General features: G+C 41.2%; 2 protein-coding genes across 5 annotated transcripts in view; one reads left to right on the plus strand and one right to left on the minus strand.

Moving 5' to 3' along the window:
- IMMP2L (inner mitochondrial membrane peptidase subunit 2) overlaps positions 1–26,672 on the minus strand; it is a 538,968-nt gene that overhangs the window by 154,891 nt on the left and 357,405 nt on the right. The window lies entirely within an intron of this gene.
- LRRN3 (leucine rich repeat neuronal 3) overlaps positions 15,869–26,672 on the plus strand; it is a 36,254-nt gene continuing 25,450 nt past the window's right edge. For both annotated transcript variants that reach the window (XM_074341009.1, XM_019726339.2), the window contains exon 1: positions 15,869–16,302. The gene's annotated coding sequence lies outside the window, so the exon portion shown is untranslated. The remainder of the gene's footprint in view (positions 16,303–26,672) is intronic.

Consider the following 26,672-nt stretch of genomic DNA (forward strand, 5'->3'; position numbering starts at 1 on the left):
GCAACTTACGTTCAAGCAGATCAACAATGATAGAAAAAAAAATGACAATAATATGTGTACAGACATACATACCGTGTTTTGGGGGAAACACAGCATTAATACAGTCACATACACACCCACATATATATATATGAGAGGGAGCAGAGTTTGCCACTCCAGAACATGTCTTTTTAGGATATTGATGATTGTAACTTGATCATTTTTAAGAAATGAATGAGTCAGGAAGAATTTTTGACCTTCTCCCCTACGGCCTAAAACACAAGATAAAGGTCCTGCTCCAGGAAGGGAACTGTCATTACAGGGAACTGTAGTTTAATACAGACTAGTGTGTGGTGGATGAGAGGAACCCAGCGAGGCCCATTTAATCCAAGTCCTCGCTGAGTCCCAGTGTTAAAGGTGGCCCAGCAAATGATTATTTACCAAACATTTGCTTTTTCATTTCCATATGAACTGCCTTCCTGGTCTTTGAAGACCCAACACACAACCCACCTCCCAACCTTCCTCCTTCTTAGCTCAAGATGGCATATCCTGCCTTAACTGTGGGATATGTCCGCAGGTCTTTAGGTTTCATAGTTTTATGGAACCCTCTTGTGTACATATGTAATACATTTGGTCATTTTCTGCTGTTAATCTGTCTCATGTTAACTTGATTATTAGTCTAGCCAGAAGAACTCAGGAGGGTAGAGGGAAGATTGAATTGTCCTCCCCCCATACATGTATACGTATATATATGTAAGGACAGAAATGTACCAAGACCAAGTACAACAAACTGTATACCATGCCTCCTTTGGGGGGCAACACTCTCTCCTCCCTTCTTGATCCTTTCTGAATTTTCAAAGTTTCTACATTAACTGGAGCTATTTGGTTACTAAACATTTTTAAATCCATATTTATTTAGTAAAATAATATTAAATGAATAAAGAATCGATACAAGTTTCATTGAGTTAAATCTGACACTGATTTTTTTTCTAAACTCACTTTTTTAAAATACAATACTGGGTGAATGGACATGTACATACTCATATATTTAAATTTGCTAAATTTTAATCATCCTTACAATTCTCTCTCTCCCACACTTTGACTCGGGCTTTAACACCATGTCCTAAACCGTATATGAGATTCTTCATAATTCAAACATAAATAAGCTTGAAAATGCATATAAAAGACTATAACTTTTCCCAAAATATACTAAATGAGCTTCTAATTTTACAGACTCATAGATCTCTACCAGTAATTTAGATAATAACTGTAAATTCTCCATTCTTGTTCAAACCATAATCGCTTTGGTCTACTAACAAATTTAGGTCTTCTAAACAGGACTTACTTCTTCAAATAAGATGAGGCTTGGTGTTAATTGAAATGTATGATTGCTACAGCAGACTGCGGATATTATTGCTGTAGGCAGAAACAGAATTATAATGAGGATCTGATAATTCATGTAACTCGAGGCACTTTGAGAGTTCTCCCATTAAGAGAATGAAATACAGATATAACCACATCGACTTGAAACAAAGCAAAGGCTGTTTGACAGACAAATTCAACTCAATCCTTTCAAATGCAATTTTATCACTTTTATATACATACGAAGAATATTTCAAAAAGAGCTATAGGTGATTGAAAGGACCCCGAAAATTAGACTTTATTAGCTAAATGTTAAATCAAGTTAAACATCTGATGTTTCCATCATTTAACACTCAGTTAAGTCTGGCTAAGGGTCATTTATAAATGCTGAGTTTGTTATATTTTTCTTATATCAAACACTCCAGTTCAGTTTCCTCCCCCCCAAAAAAAAAAATAAATAAAAATGCTTACTGCATGCCAGGCATCAACCTGACTACCAAGAATACCAAGACACACACATCCTGGTCTCTGCAAAACCTTGTCAGGATAACCAATTAGGGACCTAATGTACACTCATTTTGAAAACAGAAACTTCATAATACGTCTCGGTATTAGAATTCTCTTCTCAGCAGCCACGAGAGCTCAAGTGCTAAACGTGCACTATAAGAAAAGACTCTGTGGGCATGTCAGATCAGACACAGCTGGTAGCTTCAGGCTGTTCGTTTCAAAATGAATGGAACGCTCGTAATCAGTACTATTGAGGACACGGTCAACAGTGTAAGTACGCATATACTATTACAACCTTCCTTTCAAATCTAGGGCGTTTTAAGTGGCGTTGGGATGCAATGAATTCTAGAGAACAACTTAGTCTACTGGTGTTTCTAAACTTGGTCAGGCAGGAAATCTGAAAAAAAACGGCTACTTGAAATATATGTTATTAAAAATGTGCGACTGCAAATACACTTAAGGAAACGCAGGGAAAAAGGAAACATTTTTTTAAAAAACAAGACTTTCTGATAAGGCTGTTGGCTTTGTATGTTCATTAATGTTATATACTGATCTTCAAGAGTCCATGAAGGCAATAAACTTGCACTTGCTTATTATGCTTGTTTCTGGGTTTTAAACTTGTTGGCACCTCTTTGTAAGTTGGGCGTTCCAAGGAGAGACTTGAGCACCCTCTGTACACAGTGAGTTATCCCCAGGGCACCGCTTACATCCTGGGCCAAAGTCCAAAGACAAATGCCCGACCACTGACTCTTGTGTAGACAAGTCACCTAAATGCCATGAGTGTCAGCAAAATAGTGAAACAGCAAGGAATCTACAAATGTGTATTAATTTCTGGTTTGTAAATTAATTGCTGTATCAATACATGTCTTGTTTGCTGGAAAGATTGACAGGAGCTCAAAATGGAGGCAATAATACTTCCATTCCCTGCTCCTGACTTCATGGGTTGAGAAGTGGCAACCTCTGATGTTGGTGTCTGCACAGCACTGTGTACATTTAAGAAAATGACAATTGCTCATGTCAAAGAATGAGGAGAACGATGACAAAGATTATATTGTAATCAATCAAAGTCCTGTAAAACCTATTTTGCAGGGTGAGGAAGAAAGAAAGATCATCTGATTTTGCAGCAGGAGCTACTTTCTTTGCTGTCGCTTGGCAGGAGCTAGAGAGCAAGGCAGGAGCCTTCTAGAAGCAGTGTTTTCTCACCCTGAGTCTGAATTGGATGCTCATTAAAGCGCACCAGTTTGCAGTAGCCATTCTGAATTTAACAGTGACAATTTGGAGGCTGCACATTCTGAGGTCTGACTCTGAACATGTGTTTTTTCCCATCAGCATGGAAATAGCACTATACCGTTTAATTGCAAAGCACAACAATGCAAATCTCAATTAATATGAGAACCCACATTTCGCCCTTCCAGTGCTGTATGTCACACTTCTGAGGGAGACCCTAACAAGAGCAGGAATTAAGAATAGGTCACAAGAACATCTGCTTTGCTTATTTTGATTACATGGGCAGGCAAAGGAATTTGCTTTTATAACACTAAAATAACTTGGAATCGACAAAAATAAATGCACCTTCTGTCTCATGGAATGTTATTACAGTAGGATGCTTTGTGGATGCTTGGTGGCATTTCCAAGCATTTTTTTGTTCCCCTCATTTCTTTCTCAGCTCCATAATGCAATCCTCATGGTTTGAGCACTAGACTTCAAATGAGACATCTATTCAGAGCGTGTTCAGGCAAAACGAGTGGTTTCCTTAGTAATGGGAACTGTGTGAGAAGCTTTGGCTCAGCCCCTCCAGCCAACCAGACTTCTCCCTGTCTTCAGCTCACATAGGCTCCCAGGAAGCAGCATCCAGCTGGGAGCACCCCCAAGTCTGAAATGGCTACATCACCGAATATTCAATGCGTTATTGCAATAAAATGTACCCTTTTATAAAGGTTAAAGATGTAAGAAAGACTCCTAACTGTGAGGGGTTAATTGACTCATTTTCTGCAGCATGTCAGTGGAATAGAAAGAAAGATAAGGAATTTCACAAAAAGGACATGCTTTTTTTTTTTTTTTTTTTCATTTGAATGTATTTTAAAGCATTTCCTTACCTTAAAACCTTTGCCTGTCTTACGCTTTTTCTGTTCATGCCAAAAGACTGCTTTGTCTGATTTCCCAGTTTTCTCTATAGCAATCGCCTTTGATAAAGCTTTGAAATTCTGTTGTGAGCAAAGTGTGTACATTTTGCTGTTTTATAGTTTCAAATACATAAAAAAAATAAAATAATAAAGTAGTTTTATGTATAGCAATGTTGAAGTTTTATGTATGTTATCTATTGATCTATTTACTTATTTATTTTGGGGACAACACAACACTTAACTTCTCTAACAGAGTAATACAATTGTTATTCATCTTATATATTGACTCTAAAAGGCAGTCAAATACAGACAACTATCCTCAGATAAAACCTAACAGGACAATAAAACAAAAATTATCTGAGCTGATATAATGCTGGGCTTGGAGGATAATAGTTTACAGATGTCTTCACACTATGTTGAAATCATCCAATTAGGAAGGCGAGAATATGGTCCAAGATTCTGAAGTGAGAAAAGTGAGATATGGCTGACTTATGCTGGCATTCTGTGAATGTGCTGTGTGAATCTGGTTACAAATAAGGAACACAGAAAGCCGAAGTTGTGCTCTAAAAATGCAAACAGGAGAATGTGGGCCTCAGATGATATGTGAAGGGAAGAAAATACAGTTTTAAGAGTGTTGGCTTTGGAGTTCGACCTAGCTCCTCGCTACCTCCATGATTGCAAAAGTAAACTAAGCTCTCTGAACCTCAGTTTCCTCATCTGTGAAATGGGGGCATGCCTAACTGCCTCACAGTCTGGTAGGAATGGCACTGTAGGTATGCAGTGCTCACCACATTTCAGTGTTTTACATGTAGTCAACACTCAACAAATTATAGAAGTACCAATTCTAGGTACTTCTATAATTTCAACATTCGTAACTTCTGCATTTGCAGAGTGATGTATGTTTCAAATGCTGATCTACTCCACTGTGTCTTGTAGATAGCTCAAGGAAAATCATTTGTATTTTCCTGAACAGCCCTAATAAATATAACAACAAAAATAGCATTAGGTTTGCAATCAAAGAGAATACTGCATCCCCACCGTTGACAGTTGTGAGGCCTTTTATTCAGAAATTGTGATGGATTTGTCCTCACAGTTCCTACCCACACATCAGTTCTCGATGCAAACAACAGCAGTTATCTCTAACCCAGTTGGCCCAGTTGATGGTTAGATTATGGCTAATTGTCACACACAAGAACAAAAGCATATCCTTGCTCGCATTTACACACGTCCACACATCCACAATTCTCGATATAAAGACTTAATGCTGCTCTGCTTAAACACTTGGGGATTTTACTTTCTTATCCACCAAACCTCTACTCAAAATCCACTCATCCATTTATCCAATAATACATTCTGATCAATCACTCTGCTTTCTGGAGCCAGAGGCAGAGCTCGAACCCCAGGCTCCCCTGGCAGGGAACAGGTTTCCTAAAAGAGGGAGTGAGTACATGAACTGCAAACAAAGGGTGAACAGTGGCAGGAGACTTGCTGAAGAAATGTGTGTGCCTGACTGTGTGTCACGGGGAACCAGCACTGCCAGTGTCTCAAGTGGAATCAGCAAAAACACAGAGAAAAACCAGCATGGGGCTTGAGGACAAAAACATCCCACATGGCTGGAGCAGAAGACCTGTAAGGAGGTCCTTGCACATAAGAGCCAGATGGTGGAGGACCTGAGGGTGAAGGAGCTTGGAATATTTCGTCTGTTTATCATAAGAAACAAATTAGGGGCTTGTTTGTTTTGTTTTGTTTTTCCATGACATGATTTAGGACAGGAAGGGATGAAATTGGGAGCAAGGAAGTTGGTACTACTGCAGCAGCCAAGGAACCAGATGATGGAGACTTAACAGAGAACACAATACGAGAAAATGTGGGGGTGAAATCAGCAGGATTTACTGATGGGGCGAACGCAGGATGTAAGTCAAAAGGAGACAAGAACCTAAACTTCTCCGGGTAAACGGGTACTGCTACGACGACAAAAGAAATAAAAAGCAAAGGAAGAAAACCCAGTTAGGGGCAAACTGAAGAGGTCAGTTTTACACACACAGAGTATGAGGTGCCTGGGGCTCGTGCATGGCGAGATACGTGTCCGATAGTTTGAGGACTGCGTATAAACAGACACAGAGGAAGATTGCATTTGCAGGAGCAGTGATATATACTTGAGAATAACGAGCACAAAGCTAGAAGTGATTATATGATCTACGAGAGCATGAGGAGAACTGTAGGGAAAAGGAGTAACCTCGGATAAACATCTAAGAGGCGGATGAGCTCACAGTGAAAGCAGACAGAATCTTCCGGAAAGCATGCGCATGCCGAGGAGGCTCTGGTGTGCAAGAACCAAACTGGGAGGGCACTGACGAGATGCCAATGGGACTTTCGGTGGCATGGCTGCAGTGGAAGCAGGTAGAAGTGAGCTGCAAAAGTGAGAAGAAGGGATGTGGTAGCAGCGAATGTTGACAGCTCTTTTGAGAAATGTGTATGAGGAGGAAAAAGAGGGAGTGATCAAGTTGATCGTTAAAGGGAGGACTGTTGTTCTTCCTGCTTTAGTATGAGTAAGAACTCAACACACCTGTTTTGTGGAAATACATCAATTGTACGATAGAACAGGAAGAAAGTCTCCCAGTGACAAATTTCCTGAGAATACAGAAGTGGATGAATTTGAAGAAAGAAAGGGAGATTGACAAAAAGTAAATGTTTCATCCCTTAAGACTATAAAAGAGACAGATTGATGAGTGTGGATAAAGATACATGAGTAGGTTGGGAGGTTGTGAAATTAAGGGAGTTCAGACTTAAAGGCCTGACCCCAGGGAAGTTCAAAGCAATGGCATTTTCCTACGAATATTCAGAGATTGAGAAGCGATGCTGAAGTGAGCATCCCTGAAAATAACGGGATAAAGAGCTGACATAGGACCAACACAAGAACGGAAGAGCATTGCCAAAGACCCAGCTGAAATGTGATGCCCTACGTTCCTTGTGGGTCCCAGCATGCACCACCGTGACTTCCTCCAGAACACTTGACTCCTTGCAGACAGGAATGGAGAACAAAGATCACGGCATTTTCCAGGGGTTCTGACTGGACAGGTATGTGGAAGACTCAAGCGAGAGAATCAAGGTGACTGGCTAGTAGTTTCGATGGTCAACCATGGTAGGTAGGAAAGCGAGAGAGATGAATGGGGACAACCAGGAGGGAAGCGACCTCAGAAGATGTGAGGTCTCCATGGTGTGAAAAGAAGACATAGGGGGAGCACCATTCTTCAACAGCCCAACAGATAAGAGTTAGGGTACAAAGCAGGATACTGAAGTTCACGATCACCAGTGCAGAACAACTCCAGTTGCCAACAAGATCAAGGAGTACCCCTGGGAATGGGTTTCTGAAATTAAGTGAAAGTTATTTTCATTTAAGGAGACTTAGTCATTTTGGATTGGTTTTATACTTAAAAGTTCTCATCTCCCAAAACTGTAGCAGCGGTTAGGGTGGAAAAAAGTATTACTCAGGTGGTAATCAGGTCTCAAATATACAGAGACGCAGGTAGGTAATAGTGGCGTGGGAAGGTGAGGAGTGAAGGTGCCTGATGAAATAGGATAAAATCAACGGCTTGACAATGGTGTTGAGAAGCCAGAGGAGGTGGAAGAACACGATCCCATTAACACTCATAAGCACACATGTGCGCACACACACACGTGCACACACACATGTGCACACACGCACACACACACGTGCATGCACACACGCACATACACACGCACACACAGCCCAAAGGAGTGAGAAAGGGAGTGGTCTCCAAGCAGAGAGGCTCATTAAATATAATCCGGTACTGGACGGAGATTAAATTTCAGCTAAAGAAGGAAATGGAAGAAGAAGTCTGGGAAATAGCTGAAAGGATGGCAAATCTGCTTACAAATGAGTAACAGGAAAAATGAAAAGAATTAGGGGGTTTCGAGTTGATGAAGCATCAGGCAGCAAGATGGCGGCATGTGACAGGATGCCAGCGGCTTTGGTATCTGTGACAGAGAAGCGCACGCGGAATGATGAGATGGTAGGAAGAGATCTACATCAAATATCCACAAATACCCAGAAGGACCAAAAAGGCCACGTCTCAGAGAGTGACTGGATTTGAGAGTCCGACAGAGGGTGACAGGTCGCAGGTCTCTGAGCTCAGCTAAAGGGCATTCACAGCTCAGGGGACAGCAGAAGGCACATGGCCGAGGCCAGCCTGGGATGCCTGTGCTCACCCTATGTGACTCCCAAATTCAGGCCAGGACACATGGTGGCAGCAGCTCCCTGACCACTGACAACGTGGGTACTGATGCCAGGAAGCAGAGGCCCGGCTGGTGGCACCACCTGCAGTGCTGAGGACACACATGAAGCGTGTGCCCGATGGGCGCTGCTCTCATCTCGTGATAACATGATGCTTAGCACAGTGAGTGGTTCAACACGCAAGCCTGGGACAGAGGTGGCTCCCAACCCTGGCTCAGCCACTACACGCTGTGTTATCCATAGGAAGTAAAGCAACCTGCTTCCTTATTGTCTGTAAAAGGAGGAAACAGTATTTGCTTACAAGCCAACTGTAAGGAATTAGATGCTGTAAGTGAAGTGCCTATTTAGCTCAGGGCCTGGCACACAGCACTCAAGAAATGGCGTTTAATATCGTTAAGTCCTCCCTGGTCACTGCAGTGGACACCACCCTTTACCTGGGGAACTTCTCTTTGTCTTCTACCCTCTAATTTTTGGGGAAGATGGGTAACAATGACAGAGAATGCTTTAGCCAGGGATAAATAAGCATATGGCCCACGGAAGGTCACAGACCTTCGTCCCAAAGTTTTTAAGTTGGAACTAAGAGAAAGGGACAGTTTCTTTTCAGTGGCAAAACTGGGAGGGGGAGGACTTGAGAACTGCTGGTGGCGATCCTGCTGGGCATGGAAAGAAAGCTGGTCTGCAGTACGAGAGAACAAACCCCAAACTCCAGGAAAAGCAGCCAAGGGAGAGGAGAGAACCTCCTAGCAGTACTCGAGTCCATGCCAATTTGTCCCTGACATCCAGCTTTCCCTCTGCCCACATTAGAGCATATAAGACTACATTCCCCTAAACGACCCAGCAAGGTGGTTTTAAACCAAGTTAGTTGTAACCTAAAGTAGTTTACACAGGGATTGTTTCCCTGCCAGCCAAAAGTATCTTGATGACTTCACATACTTATATGGACAGCTACTCACAAATCTGACATAGAGGAGACCAGCAGGGACCACGGCTGCTATTCCTTTCTCGGGATTCCTGGAAGGATGCTCTACACATACCCAGAGGTCAATACCTGCCATCGAGAGACAAAACTTGAATCCTATTAGGCCAAGTCTGCACATTTACCTATACGCATGTGACTTGATTTGAGCATTCTTTGCACTACCCAGAGCTTCGTTTACCCTTTCCAGTTCCCTGAATCAGAAACCAGCTGATGAAAAGGCTGGATCAAAGGAGAGTCATGCCTGAATAAAGTCTACGGAGAGATAATAAATGAAGCTGTAACTCTCGAAAACAGACATGCATTGAGTACCTAGTTTGTGCCCAGAAATGCCTCTACCTGGTCATCTATCTAATCAACTCATTTCTAAAGACACTCCAAAGACCCCTCAAAAAAACAGTCCTACTAGGATGTAGTTGGATGATAAGATGGTGTGAAGCTAATTTAAGATTTAAAGCTGAAGCTCCAACAGTGGCATTACCGTAGTAATAGCTACAAGCATCTCCCTTCAGTTCTGCCATTCTTGCCAGTTGTTGTAAGTGACTCTTGTTCTACACTAACAGGTCTAAGTCTATGAACAACCACTAAAAGGTGAGATGGAGAACGTCAGCATTGGGCCTCCTGTCCTCTCCATCAAAGAAGGAGGAGAATCAGATGACAATGACAGCAGTCACCTTCATTCTCCCATCTAGTGCAAGTCAAGCAAAAGTGACATAAAATACTCATGAAAATTCAAATGACCCTTTAACTTACAGGTGGTACAATATAACGAAATGCCTAAATATTCTACTGGCAAAAAATGTTTGCTTTCTTTTGATCAGAAATCACTGCCTTGATTTTGGCTTAGATATAAACTGATAAGCTGCATTAGCTCACCTTTACAAAAGAACCCATATAAAAGCAAATAATAATAATAATAATAATAATAATAATAATAGCAACAGATTTTGCATAAGAAGATTGAATCAGGGGCAAAATGTTACCTCATGCCATCTTGGTCCTAATTTTTGCTTAGAACTTGCATGACTCTTAGTTGTTATATGAACCCAACTACATTTAATAGGTACTAATCAAAGAAGGTGAAAAGAGGAAGTGGTCAGCAAAGAAAAAGGCCAAGTCAAAGACACGCTCTAATCTTCCACAAATAACATAGCTTTCTATGAAAATCCTCATGCATAACTGAAGTCACCGATCTGACAAAATCTATTCCCTTTGGGGGTAGGTTTTTTATTAACTAAATGATTCTGATTTTACTTAAATGTTTGGAAAAAATTGTACACAAAGCAGTGACTCCTTCAGTCACTCAGTGAAGTTTAATTAATCAAACGTTGACCTTTTAATATGTAAATGGTACTATTGAATAGACAAAGCAAATAGGACATGTTTTCTGCCAACAAGCTGCTTACTATCTAGGCACAGATACACGATAAATGATAATACATATTGGAACAAGAAAAGTACAATACACAGAAATGAATTTAAATGTGATAAAATGAGGAAAATACTTTCATTGAAATGTCTGGGTGGGGGGCTTCTTAAAGGATGGGATTTTTGAGCAGCAGTGGCACGCTTAAAGAAGAAATAAACAGCTAAGAGTACAACATGCAAGGTACGTTCAGGAAGTGAGAAGGCTTTGCTGTGCCTGAGAGATGAAACGTGCTGGAAGCAGGAAGAGAGAGATGCTGGACAGTGACATGAGAAACACATCTGGTTGAGTGTGGCACAGTGGGAAAGTGTCAGCCTTGGAGTCACACAGACTTTGGTTTGATTGCTACGCCAGTGAGAAGCTATGTGAGTTTTGCACAAACAGCCCTCAGTTTTCTGATCTGTAAAATGAGACTAATTGACCATAGAACATTTGAGAAGTATAAAAAAAAGAAAAGAAAACCTTCCTTTAGCCCATCAAAGATAACTACCGCCAATAGTTTGGTAGATTTCCTTTTTTGATATTTTTCTTTTCATTTATATCTGCATGCACACATATATACAGTATACATATATATAATTATATATATATACACTGTATATGTGTGTGTATATATTATATATAATATATGTACATATATATTTAATGTTTTACTATTTATTTATTTACATGGCGAGAGAAGAAGTAAAAGTCAATCCTCTGACACAGAAGAATGAAGAGCTGCTTGGAGAGAAACCGAAATGAAAGACAGTTTGGATCTATGCAGAAAGACAAGGAGAAGGAAGGAGAAAGCAGGCTGAGGAAGAGACAGACAGACAGACAGAGACTCATCTCCTTGATTTATGACTCTTCCTCATTCTTGGTTGTGAATTTCCTGAGTGGTGACATTAGTTACGTTCTTCAACTGGAGTCATAACCCTCATTAAAAATAAGACCTACAGTTACATGAGGACCTCATTTTTTTCCTCCAATCCTAGCTTTCAAAAGTCCTTTGAAAAAGTAAGTGAGAACTCAGATCCAACTTTCTTTAGTTCAACATTCTAACAAACAGCCATGCACCTTCCCTCCTGTTTCTGACTTCAGAGCCAATCTGCTATCAGAGTTAGATGACAAAGGACATGTCACTGAAGATCCTCCTAGCACAGTGCCAACCCCTCCTCATCAGTGGCCCATTCGTATTTATTTAGCTTTCTGCGGATTTCAACCCATCCTTCCCATTAGGCACTGCATTTCTTCAGAGCTGTTTCTCAAATTGTGCCAGCCATAAAAATTCTGTCGTTAACACTGAACAATCACAACTATATAAAATTACCCACTGTCTAGTGCATAAAACTCATTCCTTTTTAAAAATAGTCTTTTATTTTTAGCCTCCCTTGTTGCTGACTACATTGAGTTGGTTGGCTCAGTCATCAATCAAGCATTTATTTATTTTACAAATGAAAATCGAGCGCCTTGTGCAATAAAAAGAGCCTTGCTTGGCGCTGTAGACACACAGCACTGAGTTCATATTTTAGCCCCATCATTTAGTAGTTTGGGGGCACATTGGGCAAGTAACCTCCCTCCTCTGAGCCAACGTTTCTACGCAGTCAAATAGGGATAAAAAGATCTATCCTGTAAAGATGTTACAAAGACTAAAACACTTTTAAACATAGACAGTTAGTACTCAACAAGCATTGTTTTCTCCATGTTTTTATCTGCTATGGAGCTTAAAGGTGAGTGAGATATAGACCCCCCCCAGAAGAATCTTATCAGCTAAAAGGGAAAATGATTCAAATTATGGAAATAATTATAATACAAAAAAAGTGATAGGAGGAATAAAGAATGCTATTTTGGGTCAAATAAGAGATTGTATCTTGTTAGAAGGTCTGAGAAGATTCCACAGCAACTGGGCAGAGAAGGAGAAAGTCATTCCAAACAAAGGGGACAGTTGGAACAAAGGATGTTGAGGACGATGATGATGGTATGGTGATGTCAACCCTTCATTCAAGTTGACTATGTTGCAGATACTTTTCTGAGCTTTCACACATATTACCTACTTTAATCCTGTTAACAACCCTAGGAGGAAACAGGGCCAGAGATGTTAAGTTCTCGCTCAGGGTCACAGAGCAAGGGAGTGGGAGGGAAAGCATTCAGACCCGGCAGTCTGTCCTCAGAACCCACACTCTGACCACTGCCCAGACCACTTCCCTAACGAAAGTCCACTGCTTCTCTGATAACAAAACAAAACCCCAGAAAACCATTGCCCAGGAGTCCATGAAAGAGCAATAAGCCTTCACAAATTAATAACTTCAGCCTTAAATCAGTTAATACATATTTATTGTACTCCTGTAATTTCTTATTTGATCGTGAAGGCAGAACTCTTTCAACAACATGTCAGGACTGTAATTATACATTTATGTTTTAAAATTATCTCAATACATTGTCATTAGAACTGAATACTCATTCAGGAAACCCTGCAGACATCGATCGCCAGGCAGCTGACATGTACAGCCGTGTAACAGAGGACAGCTGCAAGGTGAAACTTCTCTGAAGTTTCAGTAGATTCTTAAGGGAAACAAATCTGAGAAAGAAAGACAACAGAAGGAGGAAAAGAATGAAAAACGGACATAGATCCATTTTCCAGTGCATGAGAGGGTGACATGGGGAAAAAAACCTTGGATGACCTGACGGGGGTGCTCCTTCTTGCTCAGCTGTGGGCACCCAGACAATCGCCTGGTCTCTTAGAACTCAGGGCACTAGAGTCTGAAGATTTGATTGTTTTCATAATTTGATGACCATTCACAATTACATTACTTCAAAAGCCCTGAAATCCTTATTCAGCCACAATTTAATGTCTTCATATGGTACTTCATTAAGATGTGACAACTAAATAAGTTTTTAACACACCTTTTTGGAGAGCCGCCTTTGGTATTTCCAGTAAATGACAGACCTGACTGATCAGTGAAAATCACCGGACACAAACACTGATTCTGCTAAGCTGCTGATGTTGTTAGAGCAAGAAGAAAACTACAGCCAAAGACCAAGATACTCATCCTTTTCACCGAAAGCCGCAGCTATTTTCTTTCTTACATTGAAATCTCACTTCTAATGTGCCATGATATTAAATTTATAAAAATGAGTATGAGATCTTTTGAATTTAACATATGTCCACAGCAAAAAGACAACTGCAAGAAAAGCCATCCAGTGTCCTATGTGCCAGAAAAGACAGCAATTTAGTTAAAACAACTCCCTCTGGTATAACATAAGGGAACATTAAAAATATTAAACTCTCACTGAGTTACAGCTTAGATTTTTCTTTGATTTCTGAAAGAGTCTGAAATTTAAAATACTAGGTATCGTTGTTGGTTTCATTTACAAACCAAGAAAGTAGCTTAATCATATATATGTTTGATTATCACCACTTACCATCATTATGGGAGTGCATTATAATTGGTTTGATTACTGGGTTTGTCAATTATACAATCAATACCAATCAACCAAAGTGATATGCTTCAAGAGTGAATGGTATAAAACTAAAATTCCTTTTTCAAATAATTATCATATTTTTATATAATTATTCCATGTGTGGCAATAAAATCCTTCAAGTGTTGAAATGATTTGAAATATGCAAGAAATTGGAGGTGGAGAGAGTAAAATTGGAGGAGGAGAATAAGGATGATTGTTTCTATTATCACAAGGACCTTAAATTATAAGTTAGATACATTCCATGACAACACCCCCAGCGTCTGACCAAAGACCCCTAACATTTACAGAGTAAACACTAGAGTGTCTAGTAAAGATTAAACTTTACAATAACATTCTGAAATAGGTACTAATTAAATTAAGTGAGAAGTAACTTTTCTCTTGAATTCATTTTTATTCAAAAGTTTAGAAACCATTTCAATAAATTTTTCTAGATGGAAAATATAAAGCATTTGGAACTTTTTAAAGAAAACTAGAGTGAAAATATTTAGTGAATAGAAACAAAACTGCTGTTTTGTTTTGTTGTTAAGTTCCTGATATCAGCATAACGGCAAACTACCGGTCTATGTTATTTCAGTAAACACAGAGCAATCAGATGTGAAGCTTTTTCCCCCTCCAAGTAAATCTAATAACCTGAAAATGTCATTTGTTTTTATTCCACTAGAGGGTAGTCTCTCAAAACAAGGGCTGGAGTCATGAATTTAGCCCGCTTTTGACCTGTTGATAAATTAATCCTCGTGTTCCATTCTTATCAACAAGATGTTTCTCTAGTATCCTAATTAAGGCTGTAAAACATGCATTTTTTACATTGCTGTCTATTTATTCATAGGTGTTCCTGCAGAAATATACACTGCTATGCTTTTCTGTGTTTCTTTTCCCAATTTCTGTTAATTCAGTGTTTTATGTATGTGGTGTTTAGAGTATATTTTCCTTGTAAATATACATTCAGAATTAGTAGGTCTAAGAATCCAAAACAAAAAAAGTTTTCTTGAGGATTTAATCTATTACAGTTGAAATATCCCCCCAGAACAGTAAAACATACACCCTACACACACGCACACACACACACAGAACACAGATACCCACATACACACCCCAACACACATGCTCACTCATATGTGGCAGAATAACTGGATCACATATAGAGAAGTGAGTGAATGTAATTGGAAATACAAATTTTTAAAAAATATCACCTCATGTGACAATGTTGTGAATGATAGAGAAGCAAATACATGCTTTATTTAAAAAATCTGGTCAATTCAGATAAGAAATGCCATTGCTTTTTTTTTTTAAAGGTGTTATTGAACAGTAAGCACATACGCTGAATTAAGTAGGGCCTAGAGCGGACCAAATGCCACTTAAAGGGCTCCGAGCAGCTCGTCTTAAATAACCCAGCCATCCTGGGCCCCACAGACGGGCGCCGGAGGCTCTGCGTCCCGCCCAGGGGTTTTGAATATTTGGGAAATTCGTATCAGTAGTGTGCCCTGCTGTTTTCAGAGAGAAAAGACAGTTTCTATGAAAGACTGATAACCTGAACATGGGAAAACTTGTCCCCAAATTCCTCCCCCTCATAAAAAGGAAGGAGAGAAAGAAGAAGGATGGAGGGAAGGGAAGGGAGGTGGGAGGGAAGGGGGCGGGAAGAAGTGGTACCTAGGAAAAGATGCAAACCTGTTTCATTTATTTGTATCCTAAGCAGCAGTGTCATAGGACAGACAGGCGGCTGCAGCCAACCAGACGGGAGCAGCCGCGAGCGCTCCACGCCGGCAGTGCGAAGCGATTGGCTCCTCTCCGGGGAGCGGAGGGCGCTCCGTTATTAATGACCGCCGAGCAGGCAGCACCATGTCAGTGTGACAGCTGATCGGGGGACGCTGCAGCACTGACCGCCCCGGGGACGCGGAGAGGGAAGGAGGGCCAGCTCCCAGGCTCCGTCTGCACTGGATGGGGAGCCTCCGCCTGCAGACCCAGCGCGTTCCGGGGGACGGGAGCGAGCCCGGCGGCAGCCACCGGCCTGCCTTTCCGTTTTAGAGCAGAGACAAATGTGCGCTGGCGGGCGTGCATCTCCATAGTACATGTGTGCGTTTACTTTATTCCACGCACACGAGCACCGATTTCCCCCCGGCAGACCACAGCCATGTGACGATCGCGACTGAGGAACTGAGGGGTCCATGCGCGGGGACGCAGAAGGTGGGGACACAGAAACTGCTCTGGCAAGGTAAGTTTGAAATACACATTTCTATTGAATTGTTCCCTGTTTCCTTGTTTAGTTGATGCTTGTCTTTTTACACCTAAATTCTCCTTTGATGTTTGCTTCCTGCCTGAAATCTAAGAGCATTTGTCTTTGCCTTTTACTTTGGAGAAGAAATTCAAATGCAGAAGCCCTGGGGCTCTGTGCATGCCTAGCTAGGAGTGCGCGATTCTCCTACATGCATTTACTAGCTCGAACGCCCATCAGAGGATGTGCGTGGGAGAGAGAAAGCCATGCTGGGGGGAAGAGAGAGAGGAGGGAGAGAGAAGAGAAGGGGACAGTAAGAGAGAAGAGAGAAGGGGAGGGGGCGCAGGATTTTTCCCCTTGTTTTTCCTTCACATTAGTTGTAATGAAAAGCAGATCACACATCATGCTGTTTTGAAACCAACCTCCCAATTGGGGCTTTTTTTTTTTTTCCTTTCACCTAGTGGATGGAGATTAAGGCAAATGTCGCTGTGTGTCAATGGCTAAAACCACGGAGCAGAGTGGGGCATGAGCATATCACAAACGGTTATTGAATTTCTGCCAGGCTGCATCTCAGGGGTTGGAGTAAATGACTTCCCTTTACTAACATCCTCTCGCCGGTCTGAAGGGACGGTGCAAATGTCTGATTGCTAATACAGCTGGAACCCACACACACTAGGCAAAAGGATCCCATGAACCAGAAGAGTTGCTATCTTCTTGGGTAATTAACAGCCTCACAGCAGGATGGCTTTAATGCACATTTCCCATTTAAGAAGACTGTTTGTTCAAACCAACTGCTGTATTTCCTTTGCCAGTATTGAGCTGGATAGCTTAATTCGCCTCTAATTTATTCATTTTTAACAATATGTCCTTGTTTTCCGAGCCTATAATTTTAGTAAAAGCAGCTTCATGAATATGAGTAGAACCTTCCTAATTTACTGAAAAGGGGATCATGTGAAAAATAAGAAGGGGAGAATAAGGATTCAAAATATCTACCTAGAAAATAGTGTGTCCTGGTCCTATAAATACTCTCCTTAACCGACATTCCTCCTGAGTTTCAGAAGCAATGCCTTTGAGACACAATTACTCTCAGTAAACTATGAGCATTCGTGTAGCAATGATTTGTAGAAGACAGTGTGGGTTAATGTATACTTCCAGTCTTGTCAAAAAGGAAGCAGCTACTTAAAATATGCTTTCAAACAGACAACATCAATTGAGGATGTACATGGAAACATTCGCTACCCCCTTTAATGGGCCTGTAAAGACACTAAAACAAACCTGGAATTATTTACATTTCATCTTCTGGAGCTCACGCCTCCCCCCCCCCCCTTCAGTTCAACTAACCAAATAGTTAATGGAGTCTGTTTCTTTCAAACTACATGTGATTTTTCTCTGTATCTGTGATTTCAGAGATATCACTAGCCCCTTAGTTTATGGTATGAGCTAAAACCAATAATAATAATAATAATCAGCCACTTAGATCCTGCCATTTTCCCATAAATGTGTCCAAAAATCAGCCACTTCACAATATGTAATGTAAGAAGCCAATTAATTCCAGTGACCTTTGCAAATGGTGACAATGCAGCAGCTGACAATATGCCACTGGCTTCGATTTTCCCTGTGTAAAATGAGCAAGTTTAAGAAAAGGTTTCTCGCTCAGCTGAAAAATGAAAGGTGCTGAAGCACTGCTCGCACGTTGGCAGGCTTGCTCACTCTGCCTCTCACGCCACCTGCAATCTATAGAAAAACCAAAATGATTTATTACAAAGAGGAAACAGGGCTTTATTTGCCTTCCTGCAATCCATTACAAGTGCTGTTTTTGCCACAGAACAGACCCGGTATTTCGGGGTGCCTCCTAAGTTCCTAACCGAGAGGAAAAGCGGGAAGTGGGTATTCAAGCTCCCGGCTGCAAACTCCTGTGTAATGTAGCATTGCAGCATTGATCCCAGTATTTCTTAGACCTTTTCCGGGGAAACTTTTCACATCACACCCACTTTCTCAATTCCTACCCAGCCTCTTTTAAAATTGCAATCAATGATACCTAAGAATGGTGGATTCACTCCCTTAAACTTGGTCAAGCTCACACACGTATTTTGTGGATTACAGAGATCCAGAACGTGTTCACTTGCGTCTGACAAATCCAATCACTCCAGGCCCCTGGTGTGGTTGCTCAGTGTGTGCCAGTGAGTTTGCTGATCTGACCAACATGTACCAATGCAGATGATGGACATATAAGCAGCCTGGGAGACGTAACGATGGCCTCCCCAGTCATGCAGTCATATAGAAATAACAGCTTTCAGGCAAGATGAGCTTCAAAGCACTGTCTTTTCAGGGTATCCCTTGTCATGGGCAATAAACTGAGTTAGAATACTGATGAGGAGGTGCAATTTTTTTCTTTGGTTGTTGTCACTGCTGTTAATGGTTTAATAAGCACTGCTATCAGCTTTCTAGGCCAGTAATTTAGGGACCTATGAAAAAGGTGATCAAGTTATGATTCACTAACTGTATTTTATTATTTCTTTGCTCTTTTTTCACACCTATGGCCTTTTTTTTTTTTCTTGGTCACAAAATGGGTTTCATGTTTTACTTTTTCCCCCCCACTCTGAATTTTCTCTGGTGGAAAATTCCTATGCAACGTGGCATTGCCATATTTATTGCAAACTAATTAAATTGATCAGGAAGGTTTGAAACCTGACTTAAAAACTAACACTAATATACGTTAAATGTTATTACTTAATTAGCAGTCCCTGATGATGGTCACAGATGAGGTAGCCATTGGGGAATCTGCAGGAGGTCGTTAAAGGGCAGCTAACGCTATACTAAAACACAAGTCCTTCCTTCCAGCCTCAGTTAGGATGCCCCCAAAGAATAATTTAAAATAAAGTAGCTGCAGCCAATCTGGAGAAACACCGGCCACAGCTGCCGCCCACTACAATGGTCCATGTAGCCCTGGTTCTGGGTTTAACCACTTCAACATCACGCCTTGGTCCTATGAAACTGCAAAAAGCAGATGAACAGGATCTAATACATTAGTACTTGTTGTCAGCACTGTCAAGATAAAGCTCTGATACTGGTCTGCAAGGGGAGCTGAGGAAAGCGCGGCTGTGTGGCAACTGAGCACTCATCCCACCCAGAGCTCCGTGAATCCCTCCCGCCTCTTCAGATCAAGTGATGACTGCTTAGACACCTAGGAAGTGGAACCCGGTAACAATTGTCCCTTCAGCCACAATGTAACAGGAGATCAATTTCCAATACAAAGGAAATAGGTGGTGCCAGAGGATAGAAAGTCACAGAGAGAAACAAAAATGTTTTCTTGATGGGAGGGGTAGGAAAAGATCGCAACAGATGTGATTTAGAGGTCATTAAATAAGGGTTAGCAAGAAGACAAAATGCCCATCTCCGATCTCTGAGAAGGAATATAGTGCCCAGGGAGCCATCTACCCTGTTTGCATAATCCTCAAGTTTGTACTACCTGCTTGCTATCATGTTAATTTGTCTTTGGCTGTGATGAGGGAGGGCTACATTTTTAAAGGTGCAGTTAATAAAAGCACATTTCACAGCTCCATCCTAGGGGAGTGTAGGAGGGGGGCATGTTTCCATTTAATCATCGAGTTGTAGGATTGAAAAGGACATGCTGTAGATAGTCTACTATGCTCATTTCACAGGTAAAGCAACTGAGGCCCAGAGGGTTTAACACCTTTTCCCCAAATCACACAGCCCTCAGAGGCCTAGGGGAACAGTCTTAGAGGACTCTCTCCAGCACCCCCAAAAAGTCTGCCTAATTAGTCTTTCAAACAGTATTTCAAAGAAACAGGGAGAAAGAGTGGCACATATCTGTGCCAAACTGAAATAACAAAACTTAGGGAATGTTATCCAGATAACCAAGTACTCTAAAGCCAAAGCAGACGTCAGCAATAGGAGCAGTGACGACTTGTTGAGTAAATAATACCCAAATACTGCAAACCCATAATTCATCTTTTGGATACAGTCCACTATATCTTGTAATGAGTCATAAAAAGTACAGCGTCGTCCTGTTTTCATACACCTTAATAATAATACTGCTATCGTTCAGAGATTCAGCTATTCATCATCCACTAGAAGCTTTTCCAGAAATTCTGAAGGCTCTCCACATCCTTTCTCACCTGATTTCACTGGAGCGTTTTAAGGCACTTACATGTGCCGTCTTCATATACAGTGTCCATTCTCAGGACCCATGCTTCCCTCTACACCTCACTGGAAAGCTGCAGGATCCCCTCTGGAGGGCCATCCCTCTTTCCCTCTCTCCACATCCCCCTCCCACCCCTAGTCTTTTGTTTCCAAAGTTAGAGTGACAGCCTTTGTAGACATGACATATCTCCTTAGTTTCAGCCCTAGTTTTCCTTTCTGGCAAACTTCTCTCCATTTCTAAATGTGCTCTCCAAGTTTTGCTTAAGATAACCGAAATTGACACAAAAGCTTTGGGGATGGGCGTAAAGAAGGACACAAAACATAACAGCATAGTTGTGAATATTTGTTCAGAGCTATACTGTTTCCAGAGCACTTTTTCAACCATGACATGTCTCCTCACCACACTCTGGTGAGGTATGTATGGAGGTTTTAAGATGGGAGGAGGACGCTCCAAGAGGTTGGAGATCTGTCACAGTCGGGTTGCTAACACGTGGCGGCACTAGGGCCTTCTGACTCCCAAGGTGGGCGCAGCCCTCCTCGTAGTGCCACCTCGCACTCCGCGAGTCTCTGAGCAAAGGTCCGTTCCCTTTTTCCTGAACTCCACTGCAGACGCACACCTCCAAGTTCTAGATCCTTTGCGCCATACCATACTATACTACTACGTGGGTAGATTTCCACAGAGAAAAATCCGTGCTTCTTAATTTAAATCACAGCGAGCGATATACCCGAGTTAAACAAGAAAGACACACCCAAGATCTATTCTTGGAGAAAAGGACGACATGCCATTCTACCTACTCCCCCATATGCTTGTCTGACAGCATGAGAACTCTGACAAACACGTGCTTGTCCCAAGTCTCCGAAACTGGGTAAAATGGGATGGGGGTTCAGGCACGTTCCAGGTGGCTGGAAAATTATGAGCAAAGTCCTCCAAGGCACTTGAAGCACACCAGTCGATAAAGTATTAACATAAAAGTAATTTCTTGGGCATCGCCTTCCTGGTTAGTTTGTCTTGGGGAGAAAAGGACACACGAAGACCTCAAAATACCAGTAAACATATTCACCTGATTCTACGAGCCCTTTCTAGGGGAGATTTCGTCTTTCAGAAGTACTGTCATCCTGAAAATAAATGCATGTCCCTCAAACACAGGTTCTACAGGCTGTCAGGTCAAGCTTTACTTCCCGAAGGTGAGACAGCCCACAGATAATCAGCTCCTCTGTTTAGGAGGGACAGTGAACATCACCACTTTTTTCCAGGTCTGCATTGAAAAGGCCCAGACTCCCTAGTGAATCAATTAAAGGCTTAGTGTCAACAGGCAACATTTTCTAGTTCCACGGACCTGAAGCCCTTGGGATTTCATTCCCTGAGGAGTGACAGAGGAGGCAGTGGTTCCTGCTGTGTCCCGAGCAGGGACTCCGGGATGGGAGACTGTGGCCCCTGGGAGGGAGCCTGCTAGTGCGGGGACCACGCAATGGCCTTCCGCGAGGCCCAGGACTCACCGCACTGCCCGATGAGCCAAGTAATAGCAGATATTCTGACCACGGAAAACACAGAAAGAGGCCTCATTTTCATTGTGGTAGAGAGGACTTATTTGTGCTTATTCCAAATTTTCTCTAAAATTACAAAATGATTAGGTTGGTGCAAAAGTAATCGCGGTTTAAAGGTTAAAAATTACAAAAACAAAAGCCCTGCAGTTACTTTCGCACCAACCTAATAAATAAATGACTACAAAGAAACAAAGGTAAACATTTTAGTAAATTCATTCCATGGGAGTAAAAGTTGTTCCATAGTATCTCAGTCTCACGGGGCGAAGAGATCAAAGAATTTAAATTACATTGTCAGCTGACTGATTTACACTTTACTTTTGTTAAGAAAAAAAAATAAAAACTCAAACAATGTTACAAACAGACATGTATTTTCAGACATACAGGTCTTACTGGTTTTTGTGTCCTTAGAATATTTTCCTCATCCCTATATTCATATGCCCCAAACAAACTGGCCCTCTCGTTGTGGGCTCTACGTTTATTTCTATTTTCATAAAAAATGTGTCACTCAGAAGCACCAAACACTGAATACATTCTACAAAGAGTATATGGGACCACAATGGCCTTTACTGAAGTTTTGATAAGTGTAGGGGGTAATTTCAATACACATCTGTACAGGTCATATCTTTATTTCTACAAATGCCAAAGGGTGAAGGCTTTACACTGCATGTGTCTAAGGCATTGAGAACAAGACAATAGGATAAGTGAAAACGGGCCTGAGTATAGGTTACAGTGTTGTATCACTGAAGAGAAAGTACAATATGATGGAAAGAGAAAACCAATGCTACCACCACCTATGAAAAAGAAGTACATTCTGAGCACATGTAAAACTTGGAAGCGCTATTCCTAGTAATTCTTGAATGAAAACCATATAACATGTCATTATAAGATATGAGCTTGGACTGTATTCGTCCAACAGGTCAATGTCTTGTGTGAGCAGCTTCCCAAACACGTAATCTGTATGTGCTCCTCTCGTTGTTGTGTATCACCCACTATTATATTATGGTGGATTTGATGGAGCATTTCTTACACAAACACCACTGATGTCAGAGGGTCATGATGTTCAGCTAACTTTTTAAACTCAGTGAGGTGTTTGCCAAACTACCATTTCCTGTAATGAACAAGCACATTCCATGTAAATAACGAAGTGTCATTTTTCAGTGACACTATAAAATGTGCCACCACGTGCTGCTGTTGGACAAAGTGGTCCAAGGAAGGAAGAGTGAAATGTTTTACTGCATAAGTTACTGTAAGCAGAGGCTTTCGGAGTTCAGATCACATACTCTCTCTGAGACAATCCTTTACTGGCTGAGGGGATGATAATTATATTAGCAGGTCTCATTTACTACACGTGAGCGTTTTCTGCGCCAAACACTGTGCTAAGCACTTCACGTGCATTTTCTCATGTAACCCTCATAATAACCATCTGAAGCAAGTAATATTATTAACCCCATTTACAAATAGGAAAATAAGGTTTAAGGAAGAAAAGCAACGTACCTCAACTAATTCAAGGCAGAAAAGGAGAAGAAACCCAGGTTAGTTTGGCTCTTTGTGCAGGGGCAACACTGCCTCTTGTTGCTACTACCTAAATACAGCCGGTCTACGCTGCCTCTTGTTGCTACTACCTAAATACTGCGGTCTACACTGCCTCTTGTTGCTACTACCTAAATACTGCGGTCTACACTGCCTCTTGTTGCTACTACCTAAATACAGCTGGTCTACACTGCCTCTTGTTGCTACTACCTAAATACAGCTGGTCTACACTGCCTCTTGTTGCTACTACCTAAATACAGCTGGTCTACACTGTCTCTTGTTGCTACTACCTAAATACTGCCGGTCTACACTGCCTTCAGGGAGTCAGAGTTTACCAAAATGCAATCACTCCATTCCACACATTGTGCTTACACTAGGATAGTATCTCTTTGTAGCATGCATTCATTGTTTCTTCAGAAATCGTGTGTTTCTGAGAGAAGAGAGACAATTTACTTATTCACATATAATTAAGTATCAGCACCCATTTGATTAATTAAAATGAGTTTTGCAGTCCGGTTCACAGCCAGATCCGTGAACTAGCAGCTTACAGTGTTCTCCTTTCACCATTTTTTCTGTCTAGTAGAATTCGACACGCTTCTTTACCTGAGGTCATGCAGTGTAGTAACTGGCACAAAGAAAAAATGCAAAGCTTCGCAAACATCTCAACATTGTCTTTAGAACAATCCCTCTCTGGGTCCAATTCCAATTTGTGGATCCTTCCTCTCCTTGTGCATTCTCTTCTACACAAGGGAGTTAGAGACAGCCTGCAAATTTCCCTGCTAGTAGAATCATCAATTTTCAATGGGATCCATCAACTCTCCTCAGTATTAATAAGCTTCGAGCTCGGCAAAGTTAATTGATGAGAGCTCTAATCCGCTTTTCAAACCTAGTGTGCTGAGCCAAACCTAAAACTTCAGTAAAGTGTTCCATGGCAGCTGTTTGCAAAACGTAAGTGCTTCTCACTGAGTGACCGCCTGGAAGAGCTATCAGGGGAGCCTTTCAACGGGACTGTCCTACATAGAAACAGCTGAATGTAAAATTAAGGCCAAAATATCACTGAGGATTCTCCCAATGATTAGGAATGGAGTTTAGAGAGCTCATGTCCATAAGCATTTTCTTTCTAGAATGATGATATTTCTGAAAATTTTAAGTCCGTAGGCAACTGAAAAATGAAATCCGGGTAATGTCTGTGCATCATGAATAACCTAACTCAACACATGCAGGAAATAAGGAAGGACATGTACAATTTTGAATGAAATGATTGGATTGTTTCTACCCGCTCCTTGTCACAGTCACATACAGCGATGGGGAGGAGGAGGAAGCGGGCGTGCTGCACCACAGCTATTCACCACACACCACAGCCCAGGTCCCGGCTAAGCCCGTACATCCCTCATCTCACCTCAGTTCACGGCTCCAGGAGGGGACAGAGGCTGAAAACGGAAAGCATTTACCCAGCTTCCCCCGGGGCAGGGCCGTGAGTTGAACCCTGAAGGTGTGACTCCAAAGCCCATTCTATTAAACTATGCTATTGTGCCTCTCACATCATATATTTCTTAGAAGAAGCACGACATATTTCTCCTCTGGGAAGCCTTTTACTTTTTTAAGCAGAAACATCCAGCCACAGGCCCTTTCCATAGTTTTAAGCTCCTCAGCAGTGATCGGGAAAGCTTATATAATAATGAACCAAACTTTACGGGGTTAACACACCGTGCAACCTGATTAGTATTTCATGAATAATAAAATGAACATTTCATAGACTTCAACTAATCTCAAATAAAAGTATTACTTGCAGATTTCCTACTTAAACCTTCTCATTAATGTGTGTAACTTCAGAAGTACAATGTCTAAAAAAAAATGACCATGGTTGAATTCTAGAAGGACTTATGAAAATCTAAGATCTTTATTGTTTCTTAGGGAAGAGAAATGAGAAAAGGAATAAGGAAAGTTTTCTTTACCATAAATATCTTGCAAATTGAACATGTAGAACACTGTTTCAACCCTATCCTTCACCTCTGGACATTGCTCACCAGATTTGCGAATTATTCAAAAACATCTTTATATGTTTCTGTGTTTTGGACACCTCGGAAAGAGGATGAACAGTTATAAGTTCAAATATGCTCCACAAAGAATTTGTCCTATCTAGACGGGTACCTCAGTCTCTGCACGCTGCCTCCACTGCTTCCCACACCAGCTGAACGTAAAGATGTATTGAGTTCTCAACCTCACTGAAGCATGGGGCTTCCCTTTTGACATAATTATGTTTAATTATCAGTCAGTGAGCTACGCTGTACTTTACTTGATAGTGGCGTCTATGAATCTTTGAAAGGAGAGATACTCTAAAATAATACACCACTTAGTCATTCATTTAGACATACTACATCATGGCCATTTACCCAATACCATGAATACAGCCGGTGTTAATGAACAGAACCTTGAGATACTGAAAGGAATGATGTAATGACACAGCAAGCAGAACTAAATCTATTGACCTATCGATCTACCTACCTACCTACTTACCTATCGTCTTAATGGTTCTCATCTTAACAGGTGTCATTCTCTCAAGGTCTTTGATGGCATCATATCCCAAAAGTATGGATAACCACATTCATTATCTAGATTATATACATATGCATTTTGTTTCACTTTTAACATAAAAGTAAAGTTTATTACATCTATGATGATCCACATCAAATGCACTTGGGTGCTTCTTTATAGCACAGAATCTCTGAGAGTAACACCTAAAAATCCCTAGTAATTCTTTGCACAAAGTTTCAGAACTAGCAGTTAAAGATTCAAGGCCTTCTTCCTTGTCCATTGATATTTTTGTTTTAGTTTTAGGAAAATTTGTTTATTTGTGATAAGCAATGAGTTGCTTGAATTTGTAGAAAATACGCATACAGGAGGCATACTGTGTTGTATTTTTCCCGAGAGAAGTTTGGGAACAGGATATGGCAAATGATGTAGAGTTTGATTGTACGGGATCTGATGGACACGTTCAAGTAGATGCTCTTAGTTAACATGCTTGTGATACTCAGGTAACTATAGCCCCTATTTCTAGTACCCCCAGTCTAAAGAGGTCCACCATCCATCGTGACTTCTTGACTCTCAGATACCTATAGGGTGGAAAATTA

Source organism: Rhinolophus sinicus, linkage group LG09, assembly GCF_036562045.2.
Source record: "Rhinolophus sinicus isolate RSC01 linkage group LG09, ASM3656204v1, whole genome shotgun sequence".
NCBI classification, from domain to species: domain Eukaryota; kingdom Metazoa; phylum Chordata; class Mammalia; order Chiroptera; family Rhinolophidae; genus Rhinolophus; species Rhinolophus sinicus.